The sequence below is a fragment of the Cinclus cinclus genome, chromosome Z (assembly GCF_963662255.1).
Source record: "Cinclus cinclus chromosome Z, bCinCin1.1, whole genome shotgun sequence".
In the NCBI taxonomy this organism is placed as follows: Eukaryota; Metazoa; Chordata; class Aves; order Passeriformes; family Cinclidae; genus Cinclus; species Cinclus cinclus.
Genome location: NC_085084.1, coordinates 30012257 through 30034441, shown reverse-complemented (window position 1 = coordinate 30034441; position 22185 = coordinate 30012257).

Below are 22185 nucleotides of genomic sequence, written 5' to 3'. Positions count from 1 at the left end.
ATAATTTGGTCATTTGGCAAAGCATTAAACAGCAGCAGCACTGGCAAGAATACAGTACATGCTGCATCCAGAGAAACAGCAAGTATTCACAGAAAGTGCAAATTAATCAGGGACTTCTTTCTGAAACTGGAAATGGAAATATAAGTCATAGAAAGTCATAGAAACTATAAATTAATAAGATCTAAATCTCTATGTTTTGAAGAAAATTGACTAAGAGCCTATTTAAGGATAAAATAGTACAAGACCAGGGTAAGACTAATTCTGACAGGTCAAATGAACAGAGTTTGAAGAAGAAATCATGTCAGAGTCCTTTTGAGGTCAGCTGTTTATGCTTTAAAGGAGTTGCTAACAGTATCTTAGCTTTTCTTGAGGCATTGGAAAGTGGCTCAAAACCAGATCACTAAGTGATGTAACAACAGACAATGGGGCAATATAAGACTGTGAAACAAGAGCTAATGAAGGAAGAAAGATACAGCAAACAAGCCAAATAAAATTTAGGTCCTTTGCCATGGTTAAGCTACACAAGACTTCTCAGTGTCAGACAATGAATACAAATAAAAAAGGACAGGGTTGAATGAAAAGATTAATATTGCAAAATATTCAAAGAATCATAAATTGAGACATCGTATGTTTTTATAAGTCTTTAAAAATTACAGAAATTGGTTATTTAATTTCTGTCAGTGTTCCCAGGTGTCAAAGAAGGCCAGAAGTGTCCTGGCTTGTGTCAGTAATAGTGTGACCATCAGAACCAGGGGAGTGACTGTACCCTGGTGAGACTTGGCACTGGTGAGACCACACCTTGAGTGCTGTACTCAGTTCTGAGCCTCTCACTATAAAGAGGACATTGAGGTGCTGGAGCAAGTCCAGAGAATGACAGTGGAGCTGTTGAGGGGTCTGGTGCACAAGTCTGATGAGAAGCAGCTGAGGGAGGTGGGGGTGTTCAGCCTGGAGGAAAAGAAGCTGGAGAGGAGTGACCTTATCACTTTCTACAGCTTCCCAAAAGGAGGCTGTAGTGACATGAGGGTTTGCCTCTTCTCTCAGGTAAGGAGTGACAGGACAAATAATGGCTGCAAGTTTCTCTAGGGAAGATTTAGGTCAGGAATTGGAACAAGCAGCCCAGGGTTAAGCATTTAAAATGCTAGAGTTATTTAAAAGTTATGTAGATGTGGTGCTTAGGGATGTGGTTTAGTAGTGGACTTGGAAGTGTTAGGTTAATAGTGGGACTTGATGATCTTAAGGGTCTTTTCCAATCTAAATGATGCTACAATTCCATGGTACTTAATCCTTTAAAATTCATCTTTACAGGCTTTTATCTGCAAGTCAGAAACACATCTCTAAGAGAACTGAAAGATAACTTTAAGACCCAGATCACATGAATCCAAGATCTGAGGTTTTCAGAGGTACTGGTTGCAGGAACAGATTTTTCTGGCATCTGGACTGTGGAGTGAATTGCACATGCCAGGTTTTATTGCAGCTACACCTGGGTAGCCCTTCTGCTAGGAGACAACTGTTGTCTTCAGTGAACCCTTACTCTCTTTCCACCTCCCTGATGACCTTCCCACCCTCTACCCAAGGATGCTTATGCTGGAAAATAAAAATATCTAACCTGAAGATGGAAAGGAGGTACCATGCAGCATGACAAGTATTAGCTTGGAAAAGAGAATAGAGTAGGAAAAGACTGGCCCCTAGCAGAATATAAGCTTTGACTCTGCTCAGTTCTTGCTTTCTTTGTTGGCACTAGAGCAGAGTTGTTCCTGGTCACTGGAAGAATTATGTGGGGTGAAAAGGTTGTTTTTTTTTTTCCCAGCTCTCCAGCAGTACCATGAGGATGAGTGGAATCTGTTCAGACTTGCCTCACTAGAATTAAAAATCAGAGGGTAGGAAAGAAAGCAATATCCTAAATTGCTTTGTACATCACTGCTGTCTTTTTAGGTGCTAGCTTGGAAGAAATTGTGCCTAGACTGCTTGAGGACCAGACCTACAGCCCCTGTGCATGACAGGGGCCTTCTCAGTTGTCCTGGTTTGAAAGACAGGTATTTACTAAGAAAGGCAGAAGCCTCCCTCTGAAATGAGGAGTGTGATCCTTCCTTCCTACAGATTATTATGATTTTGAAATTAAGGGAGCTCTCAGGCAAAGATATGGGGGTAGGAATAACAGTTCTTTACTAGTGTAACTAACAAGACAAACAAGAACAGCAGCTATGAAATTAGCCACAAACAGAACAGTAACTCAGTCCCAGTCCCTTTCTGGCTGCAGGCACCTTTTCCCTGAGCTGCAGTTCCCGGTGCTGGGGGCAGGCAGGTCCCACAGAGCTGCAGGAGGGCTGGGGGTGATGGCAGAGCTGTCCCAGGGGGAGAGAGAGATGGAGAGAGAGCCCTCTGCTCACGGTGTGGGTCCTGCTGCTCAGCAGAGTGCTGGATGGTGGCAGGTTACAGTGAGAAGGCAGCAGGGCAGGGTCTGACAGCAGTGAGGATGGCTCCTGGCACTGGGATGGCAGGAATGGGACAGAGGCGGCGATCGTCCTTCTCGTCTGAACTCCACAGGGTAAATGGGCCGAGCCAGAGCCTTCTGTCTGCTCTTCTGGATGTTTGGATATTGAGGGGTTTTCCTCTTCTCTCCCTTCCCCCTTGCCCCCAGGGCCCAGTTAACAGGTATCTTAGCATGACAATGGGGAAAATTCCACAGAGGGAAAAGGGAAAGAACCAACCCCCAACATCAGTACAGGCAGCACCCTTCCAGTATTATTCCTGTACTAGAAATGTGCAGCTAGAACCCCTCTATGTCACCTAAATGAAAAAATGAGGAAGGGATTGAAATGCATTTACCACACACAACGTTCAAGTTCCTCTACACGGGAAGAAATCAACACACATTTCATTGCAGCAACCAAACACATCTAGATACACCTGCTTTGACCTGTTATGTGTCTCTTCCACTGTCTGTGTCTGTCTCTCCTAAATAAAACATAGTTAAAAGGGAGACTGTGCTTTGTCTCTGCACTTTGTACGCTGTGAGGAAGATGTTGCCAAAAATGTGTGCCAGCACTCTGGAAAATGTGACTAGATAGTCCCTACTGCATTACCACAAAAAACACATGCAACATCTTTCTTCTTGTGGCTTTTTACATTTCCTCTGAAGTCCCAGGGCACTACTTTGCTGTTATTTCCACCTAAACTGTTAATGGTATTCCTACTTAATTGCTGGGCTATTTATCCACTACATATATAACCAAACCACTCCAACTGTCAGATTGAATGCAGTATATTTGGTCCCTGATGCTGCTGCTGATCTACTCATTTCAGGACATTGGTTGCTTTAATACCCATGTGGGTTATGTATTCCCACTGTGCACATTTTGTTCATGGAAGAACTGGCATTTGTTTTTGTCCCTGAGAAAGGTCATAACTCATGAATTGCAGGAATAATTATGAGAAATTATTTTTCCCATAGTACAGATGGCTAAACTTATTAAAGTATATTATCTATGGCATTTCATAAAGCAACTATTCATAAAGCTGATTTTTTTCCAATAATTTTTATTTGCAAGAGAAGTATTTTTTGATATCTGTAAAAAGGCCATTCATCCCCTGGAAATATTTTTATTCATTTATGATTTGAGAAGTTGCTTTCCAAGTGGCTTTTTTGTAATGCCAGAAGACAAAAAGGAAACATCAGTTACTAACGGATTGAGATACAATTATGCTGGAATCAAAGTATATTTATGTCACATTTCAGTGTAAAGCTTTCAGACAGATACTGACATCAGTTCAAACAGAATACCAACAGTGACTGTGTGGCTCTCAGTCTTAAAACATACTTTACAGAAGACAAACAGCAAAAAACTAAGAGGATAATAAAAGAAAAAAAGAAAAAGAATAAAAGAAAAAAAAATATGTGAATGAAAGCAAAAGCATAGCAGTGACGGTTCAGAAGGAAAACAGATCGGCAGTGTAAGGAAAAACTAGTTCACCATTTTCATCATGTGCTACCTTGGCAATTATGCTGTAGTATCTGTTTCCACATGTAGAGAATTCAATGTGATTATCTTTGGCCCTGACCCATAAAAGTGAATGCATTTATTCACTGATTTGAAGTTAAATAAATGCTTAACATCTTTGTTGGCACAAATTTTTTAAGGTAGATCTCAGCTTCAATGACACAAGTGAGAACTTCGCATTTTACTTCAAAAATAAGGAAATTTATTTGTCCTGCTGGTAACCACCTTTTGAAACAAAGCCACCTCTATTACTCTCACTCTCATAATTGTGTTTTTACATTTCCCTTCACCTCCACCTGAGCCACCTGCGTTTTTGTCTGATGAATATATCTCTGATCCAGGGCTCTTCTATACCTTCCAAAGCTTTCACTACATGGGATTTTTATATGTATCTATTTAAACTTCTGGAAATCTCTGTAGAGGGATATTTCTCTCAAGGATGTTGCATTTGGTATAGTGTAAGTTAATGACAAATACTGCATGAAGAAAATAAAAACTCATACCAAAAAAATTGTCTTCCCATGGTATCTCTGAGGAAGCTGTCTTTGAAACATATTTGTGCCAAAAGCTTATTTTCATATCTAAAATTCACATAATTTCACCTGCAGATCACATAAATAATGAATAGCAGAAGATACATTCTTTGAATTTAAATCCTAAAAAAAATCCACAGAAAATTAACGTCAGAAAAAATAATATTTCAAAGGAGCTTGGGGGTAAAATTTATCTTTGTATTGTCCATACAGATCTTGCACTTTTAAATAGCAAGCTGGGGGCTTGGATCTTTTTTATTTTGTTTGGTTTCTTGTTGGGTTTGTTGGCTTGTTTGTGTTTCAGGTTTCAGCTGGAGGGGATGGTTGGTTGGTTGGTTGGTTGGTGGTTGGTTTTGCATAATTTCAGCTGCATACTAAATTTAAAAAAAACAAAACAAAGCATATTACCAGTCCTTCTGGGGGACTAAAAGCAAATGTGAGCTACACTGTGAGCATTACTTAGCCAGAGATTACAACAAATAGAAAAAATGCTCACTGAAGTCTGGTTCAAGGAGAGTCAAAAGTAACTCAATAGTGAGAGGAATTTACCTTTCATTAAAATGCTGCAGGTTGGAAAATAACTTTGCAGAAGTTCAACTTGTTCAAGTTCCCAACAAAAGCAGGCCCAACAAACATCAATTTAGGACTTGTGCCAAGCTTTGAATTAATCCAAGGATAAAACAACTCTTGGATGTACCCTGAAACTCTCTTCACTACTTTAATATTTTAATGGCAATGTTTTCCTAATATCTCACTGGAAGCTTTTTTGGTGCAGAATAAGGCTGTTGACTGCCATCCTACCACATCTCTGAGAGCAGCCTGGCTCACTCACTGCAGATTGCAGTGAGAGATTGTTACAACAGCAATAAAGGTCTAACGCTAGACTTCCCCTTAAGTTTTATGGTGTGTGGAAGAAGCGTCTATCAAAACGGCACAATCAGTTTTAAGAAGAAATTTGGCAGGAGTAAAATGTAAGAAAAGCAAAACATACAGCATGAAAAAGATGGAGCTAAAGATAGAACACACAAAGCAGGGAGATATCTTTATATCCAAAAACTAAACAGCTGAGAAAGGGGCTGTAGGGAGATGTATCTGCTGGTGGACAGTCATCAGAGGGCTGTCAAACACGAGCAAGTGGGAAAGCACAGACTGCTTATGCCTTCTGCATAGTAGATGAGCCAGTTGCTAAGAGCCTCACATAAACTGGAGGATTTGAGTCTTGTAAAGATGCGCATGCAGCAGTCATGCCCAGAGGAATTAGGTGTTCCACACATAGATTTAAGACCTTCTATCACCAGTGCATATGAAAGTACGCCAAGCATGTTGTGATAAGTTCATTTTCCTGAGTAAAAGATCTTTAATTCATTGAACATACTATGGCTACTGCAGACATGGTCTCTAACTCTGAGGAGTGAGACCTTTACCATGTCAAAGAGTTTTATACCTTTATAAATCTAAAACAGGTACCTCTCTTAAAAATGTGTTCTTCTGGAAATGATGCTGTTTAAACTGTTAAATAATAATTTCTTCTAACCAGATCAGATTCCTCTGTATCACTATAAAAACTCTTCTTACAGCATTTCAAAAGCATATACCCTTTCATTTGTGGGTTTAGATTTTCTTCAAAGGAAAACATCTTACTACCTTTGGTAGAGTCAGAACCTTCTAAAAGTGTCTCATAAAAGTATTTGATAAAGATCTAAAGAGAGAGGAAAGTCTTTGATATATAATGAAATAATTTTGAATCATTCTTCCACATGCAAGAGCAAGACAATGTATCATTTTTAAAAGTATAATCTACTTGGCACACAGTATCAGTACAGAGGCTCTTTGTCCCATTTGTTGCTGAGCTAAAGTAATTGCAGTGGCATTAGTTTACAAAATCGGTTACTGATTATTGCAATAAAAAAAATAAATAAAAAACAAAGCTTCACCTTTTTGTTAAATAAACCCCAAACAACTAAAGATACAAGTACTGAATTTAAGCAAGGAATATTAATATGTCCAACACACACAAAAAAAACAAAGTAATGTCTAACAACCAGAAGAGGATATCAATATGCCACTTTTGATCTCAGGAGGACTTAGAAACATGAATCTTCTTGTGAAATGGACTTGTGCCAGCAGATAGCTGTCAAAAGACTTGAGGTAGACTTTTGAGGAACTGAGCTGCAGACTAGATAAAAAGCTTGTTTTCTCACAGAACACAGTCTGGTAAGATGGGCTGGTCTGTATATTTAATGGCATACCTTACACTCCAACAGCCTAGAGTGAGTATTCATTCATTTGTTTTCTTCAAGTCTTATAAAAGGTACCTGAAACATTGCTTTGTTACATAAATTCAAGACTAATATTTGTCATCAATATTCTCAACTTTCTATTTCTTCCTTTTTAAATTACTTTTTGTTGTGTTTCTGCTCACTTGCTCTCTCTCTCTCTCAATGTAGTCCTCTATGATTATTCCAGTTACAGAATTACATCTTTTCTGGTACAATTTTATTTGACAAAACACACCGTCTTTAAGCTAATTTTGTTATTTGAAACTTGTGATTATTTTCATGGTTAAGATGGTCTAAAATTTCATGGTGGTCACAAATCACACAAATGCATAATACAGCACCAAATTTCAAGAGGTTTTCTCTGAGAGGCCCTCTGCATCATCAGGTTTCTTCAAACTGTACTTCCAGTGAATAGGGAAACACATCAAATTCAGGCAAGTGCTACTGTAGATCCTGATGCCAATAAAACAAGAATGATGAAGTGCTCGCTGAGATAGAAGGCATGAGGTTAAGTGCACAATCTAACCACATTCTTCTTGAATTGCAACAAATACCTGAAGATTACTTTGTCTTCTTTTTCAAGCCTGACTCTCTAATTTGTTATCAAACTCTTCACTGTGTCTCTCTTGTTCCCCTCCTCATTTTCTCCCTGCCTCTGTGTTGTGCTGCCTGGACACTCTGCTCTGTTCCACACATGATGCCAGTAGAGCAACACTGATTAGAAGCATTGATTATGGTGGATGTCAGAGAGAATCCCAATGCAGCATCAATCCTGATCCCCACCAAAGGGAGGAGAAAGACAGTGAAGCTGGAAAAAACCTGACCAAAATTCAATGGCTGCTGGTAACTTTACAGTCTTCATTTATTCCCAAAAACTTCGCTTTTGAAATTAGGATATTTCTTCATGTAAAAATCTGTGCTATCTCAGATCAGTGTAGATAGAATGAATGGTATAGAATGTAAAAAAATATAATTTTGAGAGTTCTCATAAAGTTGCTGCTAGAAGCTAGTGAGCTGCCGTCCCCTTTGTTTGGGAGGGAGCTTTAAGGACAGGTATATATATCTGTAATCAGGGTTGTGTTGGCTGAAGAGCTCTCCTGACAGCAGACAGAGCTGGCTCAAGACTTTGCTAGTGAAGCTACAGCAGAATTTGTCTCTTCTAATACAATCTACTGCATTCCCCTGTTGCAGGAACTACTTTGCTTCTCTACCTGTGGAGAATAATTATTAATGAAGGTGCCCTTTCTATCATGAACTACCTTTAGGTTTTTGGTGTTTTTAACAGGATATCCTGGATAATGCTCGCACAAAGTCCCATTACAAGCTGTCTTATCAGTGTAAGACATTACAAAGGGGGTCAGTTACATGACTGAGTTGCGATAGCATGATGAATTCCCTACCAGCCGTGCTAGTGTAATAAGCTGTGTGCTGGCTCTTAGCCCACTTAGCAAGTGTGAGGTAATTTAAATATCTTCAGTTTAAATTTAAGAAAAGGACTTTTCACTTTGCCTTGCCAAAAGCTAGAAGCAAGCACACAGCCTGGTACTGCAGTTCAGCTGATATGAAGGAACTTGATATTATGTTTGTAATTGTGAGAGAAGTCAATGAACTGACATTTATCATGTATAGGAAGGATGAATTTGCTTATCATTCTGTAGTCAAGAGTAGCATTTAATACTGGTTCAGAAGGGAGTGATCCCAGCCTCCTCCCTACACTGAGGAAAGACAACTCCTTCTGCCCACATTCACCTATTTGCAGGGATACAGCACCAAGACCCTTAATTCTTTACCTTTCTTTAACTCCAGGAGTAAAGAAAATATGCATTCCACCAAGCAGTAGTGGGGGAAAGTGAATAAAAGCAAGACATCATTTGGGGGGTTTTTTGTCTATTGTCCTGGAGATATAATTAAAATAGTAGATTCATTTTATTTTTAAAAATGCTGATTTTACAATGCAGTACCTTATATAAGGCCTGATGTACACATTATGCTATAAAATAAGGACTTGGTCAGTACCAAGGCCAATATTTCAATATAAGAAACTTCCAATTAATCTTTTTGGTTTTGTTATTTCTGATTTCCTTATCTTGTACATTTTGTTTCACTTCTATATGTAAGAAAAACTCAATTTATTGGTTAATCAACACGGGACCAGTTTTCTATCAAGTAGAAGATTTGAACTCAGTTGTGATGAAATTTCTGTAGTTACAATGCATGCCATGCCACTGGAGACTGCATTTCTACCTTCCCAAAGTATTTCTCCTCCTCCATTTTTAAGAATTAAGAAAACGAGGAAAGAACCTAAAAACCAACCAGAAAAAAAACAAACCAACTAACAACAAACAAACCAAAACAAAAACCTGAAACCCAACCTAATCAAAATCAGCAACAGGGAGACATAAAATTCCAACTAAGTCATGCATTTCAAAAAAGGTCTTGCCTGCTTCTTTCTCTCCATCTTCTTGGCTTTCTTATTAACATAATCAAGACCCTCACCACCTAGCTTCACAGAAAATAGCAAAGATATGGTGCAGGAATGAAATATGATCACAGAACAAAGATCAGCGTTTGGACAAAGGAGACTCTTAACTCAGAAGTGGTCCAAGGCCACACTGAACTTCAGCTACAGTACCCCAATCCCATTGTGAAGCATCGTTCAACTATTTCAGATGTCCATTTCACAAAGAAATTCATGAATTGCAAATAAACTTGTACTTAGAGATTAAACCTTCTGTTCACCAGAAGTCAGAGTTCTGGCAAACAAAGAACTTCTAGAGAGCAAGGGGAAATCTAGATTCCTGCTGGTTTTCACCTCATTATACTCTCTGTGGTTTTGTGCAGTTAGTTGAAATGTGTGTAAAGGGTGGGTATGGGACTGTTCATGTTAGAAGACTTTTGAAATCCTTTCTCTTTTTTTTGTGATGGAAACTTCATCTGAAAGAGAAGAAAATGGAGCAATGAGAGCTAAAGAATAACAGTGGAAAAGAGGAAAAAAGAAGGAAAAGCTAGGAAAGCAAAGCCAGAATATCCTGCCACAAGAGGGTAAAAAATAATTGCCACAAACTCCTGGAGAAAACTGGCAAAGCACTGAGCTTCAGGGTGTGCATCACAAGAGTAGAAACAGAAGACTGGAAAAAAATATTGAGTGAATAGAGCAAGGAGAGAGTGTGTGAAGGAGAGTAATAGAGTATGAGCTTTAACTGTACATCTCCAATTCCCTCACATAAATTGATAACCATTATTAGTAGCTAGAGATAGGAAGGAAAAGCTCAAAGGATAAGATATGTGGATGGGAAAAATAAGAGAGTAGATTAAATAAGATGTTTGGCTATACAAGATAAAGGAAGGGCATAGGAAAAACTGCAGGGAAGAATGAGGCACAGGAAAGAAGGAAAAAGGCAGCAATAAAAGAAGAATAAATTAAAAAGGGCAGGAAGAGGGCTGAGCAGAAATGGACAAGAAAGTGGGCAGAGACAGACAGAGAGATGAACAGCAGAATGAACAGGAAGGAGCAAAATCAAATTTAAAGTGAGGTGAAAGGGACAGCCTCTCAGAAACTTTATAGTGGATAATTTATTTCAGTCATTTTCTGATCAAGATCTAGGTCAACACACCACACTGCCTTGAAGACAGACATCAATAAATGGAGTAAAAAAAGAGGAACCAAAATTTCCATAATGCCCAGGGAACAACAGGACAGCTGTCTTTTAGCTATTACAGCCATGTAGACTTTATGCCAGGTTATATTGCCAACAAAGAATGCTGTGCTTTAAAACATGTAGACTTCCAAGAAGGTAAGCTACGTATTCACTTACTTCTGAACATCACATCAGACACCCTGGAGCGCCACTTCAGGATGCAAAGAAAACTGAATATTGGCTCCCTTTGTATAAAGAAAAATGTAGCAAGTTCATCACTCTTTCCCACACTGATCAGTTCTGGCTCCAAGCTAGCTGAAGAGATAGATTGGGCTTGCTCCAAATCCACAGGGTCTTCTTCAAACAGAAGAAGGCCTATTTGTGTGGCATGCAAAGTCCCTCATGTCTCAAGTTCTCTCATCTAATTGTGCAGCTCAGTTGCAGTCTCAGGTAGGAGAAAAAGTGCAATCTTTGAGTTTACTGAGTTCTCAAACATTAAAACCTTTCCTTTACATCAGCTTCAAAACTCTCCGTGCACTGTACTTCTCCTACTTTGTGTATACAGATTTCTCTAAAAGGAGACTAATTAATCAGTTTGCTGCTTTTCCCAATGTTTGGATTATCTCATCATCATTATTTTTTAACCTTGTCTGCCCATACATTTATTTCAGGTTAAGACATCAAAAACACTCCTCCCCCCATCTCTCTGTCCCCACAAATCCAATTTAAATTGTTTCAATGACTTTGATTTGTTTTTTCATTTCCCAAGGAGAGAATTAGTGTAAAACAAGGAAGAGGTGAATAGGCCATGTAGTATTCGAGCTAACCCCTCATTCACAAGCTCTGTTAAGAGCTAAAGAAGGGCAGCTGTCAGAGGCAGCTCACTTCTAATAGAAGAGTGCCCAATATGCAAACCAGATGCAGACAACAGGAAACCTTCTCTTTCCCTGGGGGTCTGGTAAGAGATATTGCTTGAAAGCTCTCCAGCCTAGTAAGGCCCTCTGATTATTATCTGTTATTAGTTCTTCAAGTCAGTCATTATAAGCTAACAAGAAGAAGTCCAAGGGCAATCAAACTGGAAATTGTGGCCTTAGGATGATTGGTTGAACAATCAAGAGCACAGGTTGTGTTTTCCTTGATCTTTCCAGTAGTAAGGAATCATGTTGAAGGGAACAGGTCAATACATGGCTCTGAGGTTAGGTTAGTGTCACTGGAAAAATTTGGGGATTTTGACTATGAAGTAAGCTATACAACACTTCACGTGATGGGGTGAATCTATCTCAGAAGAGAAAAAGAGTTCAAACACAGGAGTTAGCTATGCTCATTGACAAAGCTTTAAACTAGATTTGAAGGGGGAAGGGACAAACCCGTGCCTGGCAGAGCAATGGGAAGTCATATCAAAACTTGAAGGAGGAAGTGCCAGTGTGATCTCTCAAGCTGCTCTTTGAGGTGTCAGTTACAACAGACCAAACCTGAAATGTTTCTACACCAATGCACAGAGTATGAGGAGCAAAGAGGATCTTGAGGCTTTGACCCAGCCCCAGAGATTTTACATCACTGTAATAAGTGAAACCTGGCAGGATGAGCCCTTGCCTGGAGTGCCATGTTGGATGGTCACAAGTCCTTCAGCAAGGACAGGCAGGGCAGGAGAGGCAGAAGGGTTGGAATATTGCCTGAAGTCAGGGATGGCAGGCTGACATCTCTGAGTTAGGGCTAAGGGACAAAAAAAATAATGTGAATGTCATTGTAGGAGTCTAACATAGGCCACCTAGCCAAGACAAGGATTCCAGAGAATTACTCTTTGAGGAACTACGGGACATCTTCAAAACAACTGTCCCTGTCCTTACAGGAACATCAGCTTGCCAGATGTTAACTGTGAGTATAACATATCTGGACCAAACAGGTCCAGAATAGTACTAAAACATCTGGATGATATCCTCAAGTTATATCTACTAAGAGGGCCAACTGGGAAAGCCTCAACCTTCCTTGGTTTGCGGCTTGTTAACAGACAGGCTCTCATGTGTGAAGATTGGTGGCCACCTTGGCCACAGTAACCACAAAGAATCAAGTTTAAAATCTCTGTTGTCATGTTGCAATTCTTGGGACTGTCCTGTACCAGGCCAGGAGCTGTACTCTAATGATCATTGTTTGTCCCTTCCAATGTAGGATATTCTCTGATTCTGTGATAATTATATATATATATATATATGTGTATGTATATACATGCACACAATACATTTGTATATCCATAATATATATTACACGTAACACAAAATATATCTGTGTACAATACATGTATATTTTATGTTTCAGAGAGGGACAATGAAGGTGATGAAGGAGCTGGACAAATCTTACAAGGAGCAGCTGAAGGAACTGGGTTATTTAACTTGGAGAAAAGGAGGGTCAGGGGAAACCTTATCATTCTCTATAACTACCTGAAAGAGGTTGTATTGAGGTGGGTGTGAGTCTCCTCTACCAGTTAATATGTGACAAGGCCAAGAGGAAATGGCCTCAAGTTTTAAACATAGAGTTTTAGATTAGATATTAGGGAAAAAAATTGTAATTGAAAGGGTTATCAAATATTGTAACAGACTTCCCAGGGAGGCAGTGAAGCTGGCATCCCTGAAAGTATTCAAGAAATGTGGATATGACACTTGAGGGCATGGTGTCATACCTTTATGAGTTACTCCTCAGATTGCTCCATTGCCACTCTTGCATACCTCTCTTGGTGACAGTTTAATTGAATAATCTGATGACCTGCAAACCCACCACCACCAGGCCAACAGGCGCAGGATTTTTGGGGACACTTTATTAAAATGCCCTGGAGTTCCAAAACCCTGCTTTGAAGTTGAACAGTAGGAACTTGCTTGAGTTAGAGGGAGATCAAAGTAGCTATACTTGTATCCAAAGTAAACAAAGCCTTTTTTTTTTTTTTAGTTTTAGAGATTTTATGGACCAAGACTTCTCCACAAAAGGCAGAAAAAAAACCTGTCCACATTCCACTTACTATTTCTGCATGTCAGATCTTTAAAAAACTTCTAATCAACTTACTTCTTATTTCTGCTTATCAAGTCTAGTGTCACAAACCTCCCCTGACATTTACCAGTTATTGATCTTTCCAGCTCTGCTCCAAGAGTGAGGGTATGACAGATTTGCTTTACACAGAGCAAAGTCAAACCTAATGCTGCATGTGTTGCTGCCATGATACTCAGGCCATGACATGGGGCCATGTAGATTACATGCATTTGTAGACTAGAGCACTCCAGCCCTCACACCCAAAGAAAATTAAAATAAATAAGCTAACTAAAAGGCAGTAATAGGCTTCATATATTTTGTTACTTCAGTCTATAACTAGATTATTTCCTTAACTAACCACTCCTATTCTCCTTTGTTGTGTTTACCAGGCTGTTATCTGTGTGACAGTTTCCATCTCTCTTACACCTCCAAATGTCTGATGCTTGTACACAGGAAGAAAAGAGAGAGAAGCTCTTGGGAGCTGAGCGCTTACAGCAATATTCATTTACTGCAGAAGAGAAATTGCAGAAGATAAGTACCCACACTATGACTCTTCCTGTTCTCAGGTCAGCACACTGGCAAAAACATTCTGTCCTTGAAGATGAGGCTACAACCTGGAACCGAGCACCTGAAGTTGGTCCTGCCCTTCTCACTGCTGCTCCTGCAGAGGCAGACCCTGCAACACAGCCAGGGCTGATGTAACAAAGAGAGATGACTTTGGACACAGGTTCTCCACCAAAGCCCTAGAGGAGAGTGATGATGAACACAAATTGTGTATAGCTGGCTAGCTTAAGCTCTCTTCAAAGGACTTTTTCACCTGGTCCAAGGCAGCTCCTTGAGTTATATTTTTTAATAAGTTCAGCAGGATCATGTCTTCAAAGGAGGAACCACTCCCATCCAATCCCAAAACACACAGCTTTTTATTGCTTGGTTTTACTGTCCAGGAGAAGCCTGGACTATTCACAGGTGGGGCCTGTGATGAAGGCAGTAATATTAATTAACTTTACCCCAAAGAGCATGAGTAGGCTCAAATAACTTGCCCTTGTAATCACTTCGAAACTTTCACATAAAAGTAACAGTGTTCTGTATCAGTTATTCCAATTCAGTTATTACAATTTAATTGCATTCTTCTTATTATTATGTTTCTCTTTAGGGAAAAAAACAAAAACAACAACAAAAAAAAACAAACTAATGAAATTGATCCTGTCATTTTTAAATTCCTAAGAAAAATTCTGTACATCACAGATGGTACGAAGCCTAAAAAAATTAAAACAAAATCAATGAATACTGAAAAAAGGACAAAACCTAGGACTATATAATTGAATCAATTCTCCCAAAAACCAAAAGCACAAAAGATGTCAAGTATTTTAAAAACACTGGGTAAGTTTCTCTTGGCTTTTGTTTTAATTTTGTTTGGTTGGTTGGTTGTGCATACTAATTTACACAGTAAGCCACAGTTTTACAAATATTCCATTGCTGAACAAGATAACAAAGTAATAAGAGGGTAATTCTAATTTCTACAGTACTGATCTTTAAAAGGCTGTATTAAATGGTAACATAATCTTTGTCCACGGTCTGGAAAAATATCTGTCTCATTCAGGTGGACCAAAATTGCAAAAGAAAGGATATGAACTGTTCATCTCCTTTAATTATCTGTAACAACAGTTCCCTACTTCATTTTGTTAGCTAAATGACTACCTGGACTTAAATACTGCTAACATAATGAGAATGTTGGAGAGGACCCTGATGAAAGTACACAGCACAAACATGTTTCCAAAGCTGTAGGAAAAATGAGACACTAATTCTTACCAATTTTGCAGGCTGGTTTTTAACACCTTTTTGGCAATACAGGACTGCTTAGCTTGCTTCCCACTTAACACATGCAAATACAGATACATGCAGAGATTAACACATTTCTAATTTTTAAATACAGAGATGGGTATTCACTGGATTCACTTGTGTCTTACCACACACTCCTTATTCACAGGGAGCAGTAGTCTGTGGGAAATATCAAAGCAATAAACAAATCACAGTGTTCCCACTGAACAGTTTAGCTTCACCTTCAGTAGTCTTCCTAAGGACAGACTTGACGAAAAGGATTAGCTGCAGACATCAAAAGGATGAGGTATATCTTTGAAATCCCTTCACAGTCCAGTATTTTGTTTATGACCAAAGCCCCTGAGCTGCATGTGAAAACCAGTTTCCATGGATATTTAAATGACACTTTTATCAGGCATATCAGAACAACATTCTTTGATATTTCAAAGACTTGCAAGGTCATCTCTGAGCCATCCTCAAATTCATTTCTGTCAAGCAATCAACATTTCTTGTAAGCAACAAACAGTGCTTGTGGCTTGTCAGTGTGACCAAATTGGAAAAGAATTGAAAATGTGGAGTACTGAAGCAGAGGATTAACCACACCAGCAACCTGTGACAGAAAACCAAATACCTTTGCTATCTGTTCTTTCCTTGCCTCCTGCTCCTCCACACTGCTTTGTTCTCCCTACACTGCGGAACAAGCCATAGGTATTTTTGTGATGTGAGATGATTCATCTCTGAACTGAAGCACAAGACCAAAGCATTGACTCTGCAAACATGTCCATCTACCTTTCTTACACTGATGTGCTGCTGAAATAAATAGGATTGCTCACTTTGTAAATCAGACATGTTTGATGAATTGAACCTTTTATATGTGCGTGACATATTTTATGGAAGAATCATTTCAAGGCCAGCAAATTATGAAATCTTGGGACTTCAAGTTGTCTGTCATCACATGCAAAAAAAAAATAAAATCAGCTGGTAAAAGCTGAAATAAAATTATTGGAAAGAAATTAACAGCAATGAAAATGCTTTTTAAATTAATGCTTCCATTTTGAAATAGCTATTATAAACATTTGTGCTTGCTATGGCTTGCAGTTAAATTTTAAAAATAGCACTTAAATATGCATGTTAATAACATCCAGAAGGCATTTCTTTCAAGCCTGTTTGGGCTGTTGAAGGCTTTAATTTAACCACAGCATTCGTTTATGTCTAGCTGTTAGAATTTTCTTTTAGGCTCAAAGGAGTCAGGAGTTGTAACTATGATCTAATTGGTAAGGAATGAAGAATGTTTTTCATGTTTTATAGACAGCATGAATCCTGATCATTTTACTGCAGTAAATTATAGAGTGTTCTGCTCACTGTGTCTCCCTCTGGAAGTATGGGCCTATATCTCATTAAACTATAAAAATAACTTGCAGTGTTCAGCACTCCTCGAAAGCTACCCTGCCAAGGTATGTTATTTTTATATCACTAATGCATGCCAGAGAGTCAGTCCAGAGAAAGTTAGGTTTCTTACAGCCTAAAACTAAATTAATTTATAGCTACATCCACATGTCAGAAGGGACACATAAGGAACCTAAACTGCTATAGAAAACAATAATTTATTATTGATTTTCAGCTCCTTTTTAAAAGCAGCCGCAATTTATTGGCTTCTCAGTTCTGTCCTCTCTGGTACAAATGATCTAAACAATGCTAGCAATGAAGCAAAGCAGCTCCTGTGGGTATGGCAAATGACATAAAAGTCAGATATGCTTTACCTCTTTTTGGTTTAAGACAAATGTTCCATCACTGAAATCAGAAAAAAAAAAATTGATCAGAGGTAGAATGTAATGCTTTTTTGTGTTTTAAATGTTCTTTTTCTTTTTAAGATATGTGTGATTAGGCAAGATATCTCATTACATGAATTGTTTTACTTTAAAATACAAGCTAGCATTTCACACATATTTAAAGCTATGTAATTGTCATTTGGTTGTACATTCTAGCTGAATTTAGCTGCAGTAAAGGCAGTACACTAGAAATGATAAATATGTTTAATCCTATGGTAATTCCTTGGGTTTGTGTTTTTAAAACAAAAATCTAAAAGGCAGATGTTACAGAATTATTACTGCAGCCACTGGAATCTAAATTGCCAACCTTTTAAAGCAAGGGTAGAGAGGATTGGAAAATAAAAAAGCAACTCAAGAGCCAAGGTAGGAATGAGGACAGCACCAGGAACACTCTTCTAGGAGCACCGCAGTAAGATAAGAACAGTAATCTCTTTTCTCCCAGCAGCACTGTGATTAGCCACAGATATCTCCTTTCAGAGCGAAGTAGTCTACAAAATTGTTCTCATCTTAGGAGTATACAGGAGTGAACCAAAAATTACAGCAATAATTTTGAAAACACAAGCATATTTGTTATTTCTTCTTTCTATTGAGGAAAAAAAAATTACTCTGTTGCTAGGAAATTTAGCTCAATTTAGTTCTTCTGTGCAAGGTTTTGTTGCCAATACCAGAGTTGCTTCCCTGAACAGTCTTACCTCCAAGGTCCTGGCCTGGCCTCTTTGCCACAGTCCTTCTCTGAGCAGGATTTTCTTCTCAGAGAATGAACGGTCAGTATCCCAAGAGGGGAAAACAGGCAAATGTCACAGACTGCTGTATTGCACTTTGCATTTTGCTTATTGGTGTTTACTGGCATGCACACCCTTCCTTGGAACTGCAGGTCTTGGTCCCTTTGGAAATAACACTCAGAACTAAAGGACATGCATCTTTCACCCCAAAGTCTGACCATGACTGACAAGGAACACAAGGGAAGGTCATCCAATTACACCAGACTGGAAGCCAGATTCAGAGTAAATAATTCCATTCTTGGGTCGTGAGTTTCAACATGCAGGCTCCTGGACCAGATTTCCATGCATATCCTTGCAAAACAAACCAAAGATGAGAAGAGTAAACAGAAAATGACAAAAACTCTCTCATGTCTGCTGTTATCATCCATCTTGCACACAGAAATGGAAAAGTTCTGAAATGAAAAGAATGATAAAATTATTGCTTCACGGGAATATTTATACCCATGAAGAGTAATGGGAACATGGAAATAGATTCAGAGAGGGTGCTGAATGACAAAGATCTGATTTATTAGATGTAACAGAATATGTCTGGAGTAGTTGGCTCCCAGTTAGGTTCATTAAAACTACGTTTGGAATAAAATAGAAAAAGAAACAGTAAGTTCGAACAGCTACCTTACACATTTTAGAGATCTGCTAGGATCACTGTGAGAAATCTTCCTTGAAAAACAAAAGGGTAGGAATACAGATAGAATCACAGCCACTTGTTACTGACCAAAAGCACATGAGAACATCTCCTAGGGCAATGTGCAGCCTGCTCTCACCACCCAGCCACTGTGCTACAGGACAAAATTCACCACCTGCCTGACTAGATGGAATTACAAACTGGAGATCAAACCCCAAGCTCTTCTTCTGTCTCTGATCTGGCCAGTAACAGAGCACATGGAGAACTCTGTGTATAATTTTCTTTAATCTACAAAAAAACTCCAACCAACAAATTAACCAACCAAATAAAACCAAACAGGCAAACAAATACCAAACAAGCATGCCCAGCAAAACTGGGCAACAGAAGAGAAGGGGGAAGCACACTGAGACAACAATTTTGTGGAATATAAATAGCTGGATTTTCACTAATCACTGTACAACTCATCTCTAGGGGAAGCTGATCAGAAATGCAACACCTTGCTCACACACATCTAGTAAGAGATTAGTCCAAACTTCAGGAATTTGCAAGGCAGAGGGGAAGAACATCATTAGGAAATGTATTCAAGCACAGTGCAGGGCTTCAAACAGCCTGTGCAGTACCTCATAATTCAAAAAGAAGTTAAAAGTGGCATCCTCCACAGAGTAGTGCTCAGGCAGCAGCTGACATACTTCCACCATAGAATCACAGATGTACATATTCTCAAGATGGGTTTCTGACTGCTAACACAGCTCCTCTCATCCCAGAGATGTGCAAAAAATACATCCTTAAAATTGTCAAATTCAGGAAAATTTGTGTAAGTTTGAATCCCAAATATAAATAGATTTACAGGAGTGGCACCCAACCACATATAAAATTTATATATGGCTGTAATTACCTGAAGCACAAAAGTACCAATATGAGAAACGAGAAAGTATAAATAAATTTTTAGAAACTTGACTAATATTGCCCCAGCATTACCAAATACAACCCTTAAGTATGATCCCATATAATAATGGTTTACAAAACTGCAAATTAACTCAAATTTGGAATTATTAAGGTACAATATTTGATAAAAAATATACAGATGCTACCTCTCAAATATTTTCAGTGCTCTAACTCCAGAAGTATTTTGTATTTAATTTTGTTTAAATCTGTATGTTTGTAATCTATCTGAAAATTCAGTGTGAATGAGGCTGAAATAAGTCCTGTTCCAGCTGAGCGAAATGCCTGTTGAATTTTAATGAGACAAATTGTCACTTTTAACATGTTTTGTAAAAACTGATTATATTAAAGTGTGCTATAATTGAATTATGTGTTAGGCTATTGTTTAGAATTACTTGTGTTATTAGCCTTAGATTCCTGCATAAACACCACAAATTATAAGTATGTTAAATAACATCATTCAGAGTAGATACAGGTAAATTACATAAAATTGACTTCTTTTTGTTATTGAAAGTAGGGGATATATCATTTCACACACAAAAAAAGTCACACACACACACACACACACTTTCTATTTTACATTTTTCCTTTTGTTCTGTGAAGATGAACCTGACACTCAAAGAAGCAAGGCCAAAGCTTTGGAAAGCTATTTCAGTCAAAGACAAATTGTTATTTTTACATATATTATCATTGTTAAAGATCAGTTTTTCACAGCTCCAAAATTCTCCCCACTGGGCAGTAGTCCATCTTACTGAACTACCTACTCATAAGTCAACCCAAATTCATACAATTGTCTTTCTATGCTCGTGAAAGTCCCTCACTGAACTGCAATGGAGACTATTTTCCATAGCCTCCAGGGAGGGAGATAATTTTGTTGGCTGCTTCCATTCCATTCGTCTTCTACTAAATGAATAAGGGATTGCCTTTTCCCTAATGCTGCCTGCTTTCAGAAATCCAAACATCCATTCAGTGGAAAGCACTAAATTAGTACAAATACTTAAATGACTGAGTAGAAAGCTTTTCATTCCCATGCAAACTCAGAATCAGCCTTCACAGGTGTAACTACTGACACCTTTTTCAGACACAGGACTAGGTCTCCAGAAGCCAAATTCTAATATTTAAGTCTTGTGAGAAAAATCCGTGGCCAGAGTGAAACTGAACTAATTTTCTTCAAGGAACACATTTTTTTCTAATGGATGCACCTCAGTTTACATAAAAATGAATAAAAAATTTGGGCTGCTCAAGATCTCCTTCTATTTTATAGTACTCAAAATAACATCTAATTCACTGCAGAACAAGGAATTATTCCAACTCAAGTCATACTGAGGTTTTTAAACAGCCATTATTAACCACTGCCACAGAATGAACAATCTGAATGGATCTATTCATATTTCCAAGTTATTCAATTCTGCTTTGACATACTGGTTTGACATGGAAAAAATTGATCAATGGCAATGGAGGGGAAAATACAGTTGCAGGAACTGATTTGAAATGCTAATACTTTTTCTAAACATTAGATAAGCTCTTTTTCTAGATCTAAGTCTAGAAAAAGTATTTTTCTAGATCTAAGTCATTGAGAATCAACAGAAAAGATAACTGATATTTTCTTGCACAAATAAATAATCTGCAAAATATTTGAAGCTTTTGACCCTTATTCAGTCATGGGCCAAAAAAGATCTTATTAAAAATTATATATGCTCTCTTATTTCCATTTTCACTATTTTGGAATAGACAAAAGTTCTGTTTGTGAAGAATGGTTGCACTAAAAGATTGCAAAGACTAAATCCCTGTTACTGTACAAACAAAAAATGAAAGCAAAAACTTACCAAGTGCAAAACAAAGTTTGCTTCTGTGTGACTGTATCTATGAACAGCAGAAAAAAAAAAAGGCTTTTTTAGTGGACATTATAAGCATTTGGTTAATTTCAGCATTTTCTGTGAAACAGTGTGATTTAGTGTTCCAGCAGTGCTGTTTTCCAGCAAAAGCTGATGCATTACAGCTTCTAGCATGTCCTGAAAACTCAGAACAGGATTTTACTACTTCCTCCACAGCACATTCAGCAGGGGATAAAAGAATTTCATTCTGAAGTAAAGCAAATCACACTGTAACCCTGTATGTTTAGCCAAGGAAGATGACTGTAGATGCATAGTTAATATTTAGGCTCTTTCAATGGAAGACAGTACTTTTGTAGAACTCCTAACATGTATTTGGCATCAGAACATCTGTACCTGGCTACTAGAAGAAACAAATAAGTAATGCTTTCTTGTATATACATAGTTCTATGAACAAAATGTATTCATTTGCCATATGTTTATCAATAAGTAACAGGTTCAATTACACTCTGCTTGTTTCGTCTCTTTTGTGTCTGAACAATGACATTAATTTTAAGGAACTACACTTAATTTTCCTGTCACTGAAATAACTATTCTGTCCCGTGACATGAAACAAGCAAGGGACCACATCTTTACCACTGCCTCTAATGCAACCACTTTCCAAAAACACAGCTGAATGGATGGGCAGTGCAGAAGATTCAATCAGCTGACTGAGGGCCTGCTGGCTGACATTGCAAAATCAAGTGTCCCTCATTGAAATTCCCTGCCCGCAGTCCCTTTGCATTTATAACTGTGGGAAATCAGCTCTGGCACATGAGCTGGCCTCAGCTGCCGTGGCGTCACATGAAGATAGATGTGATCACTTATGGAGGTACAATAGGGAGCACTCTTCTGATC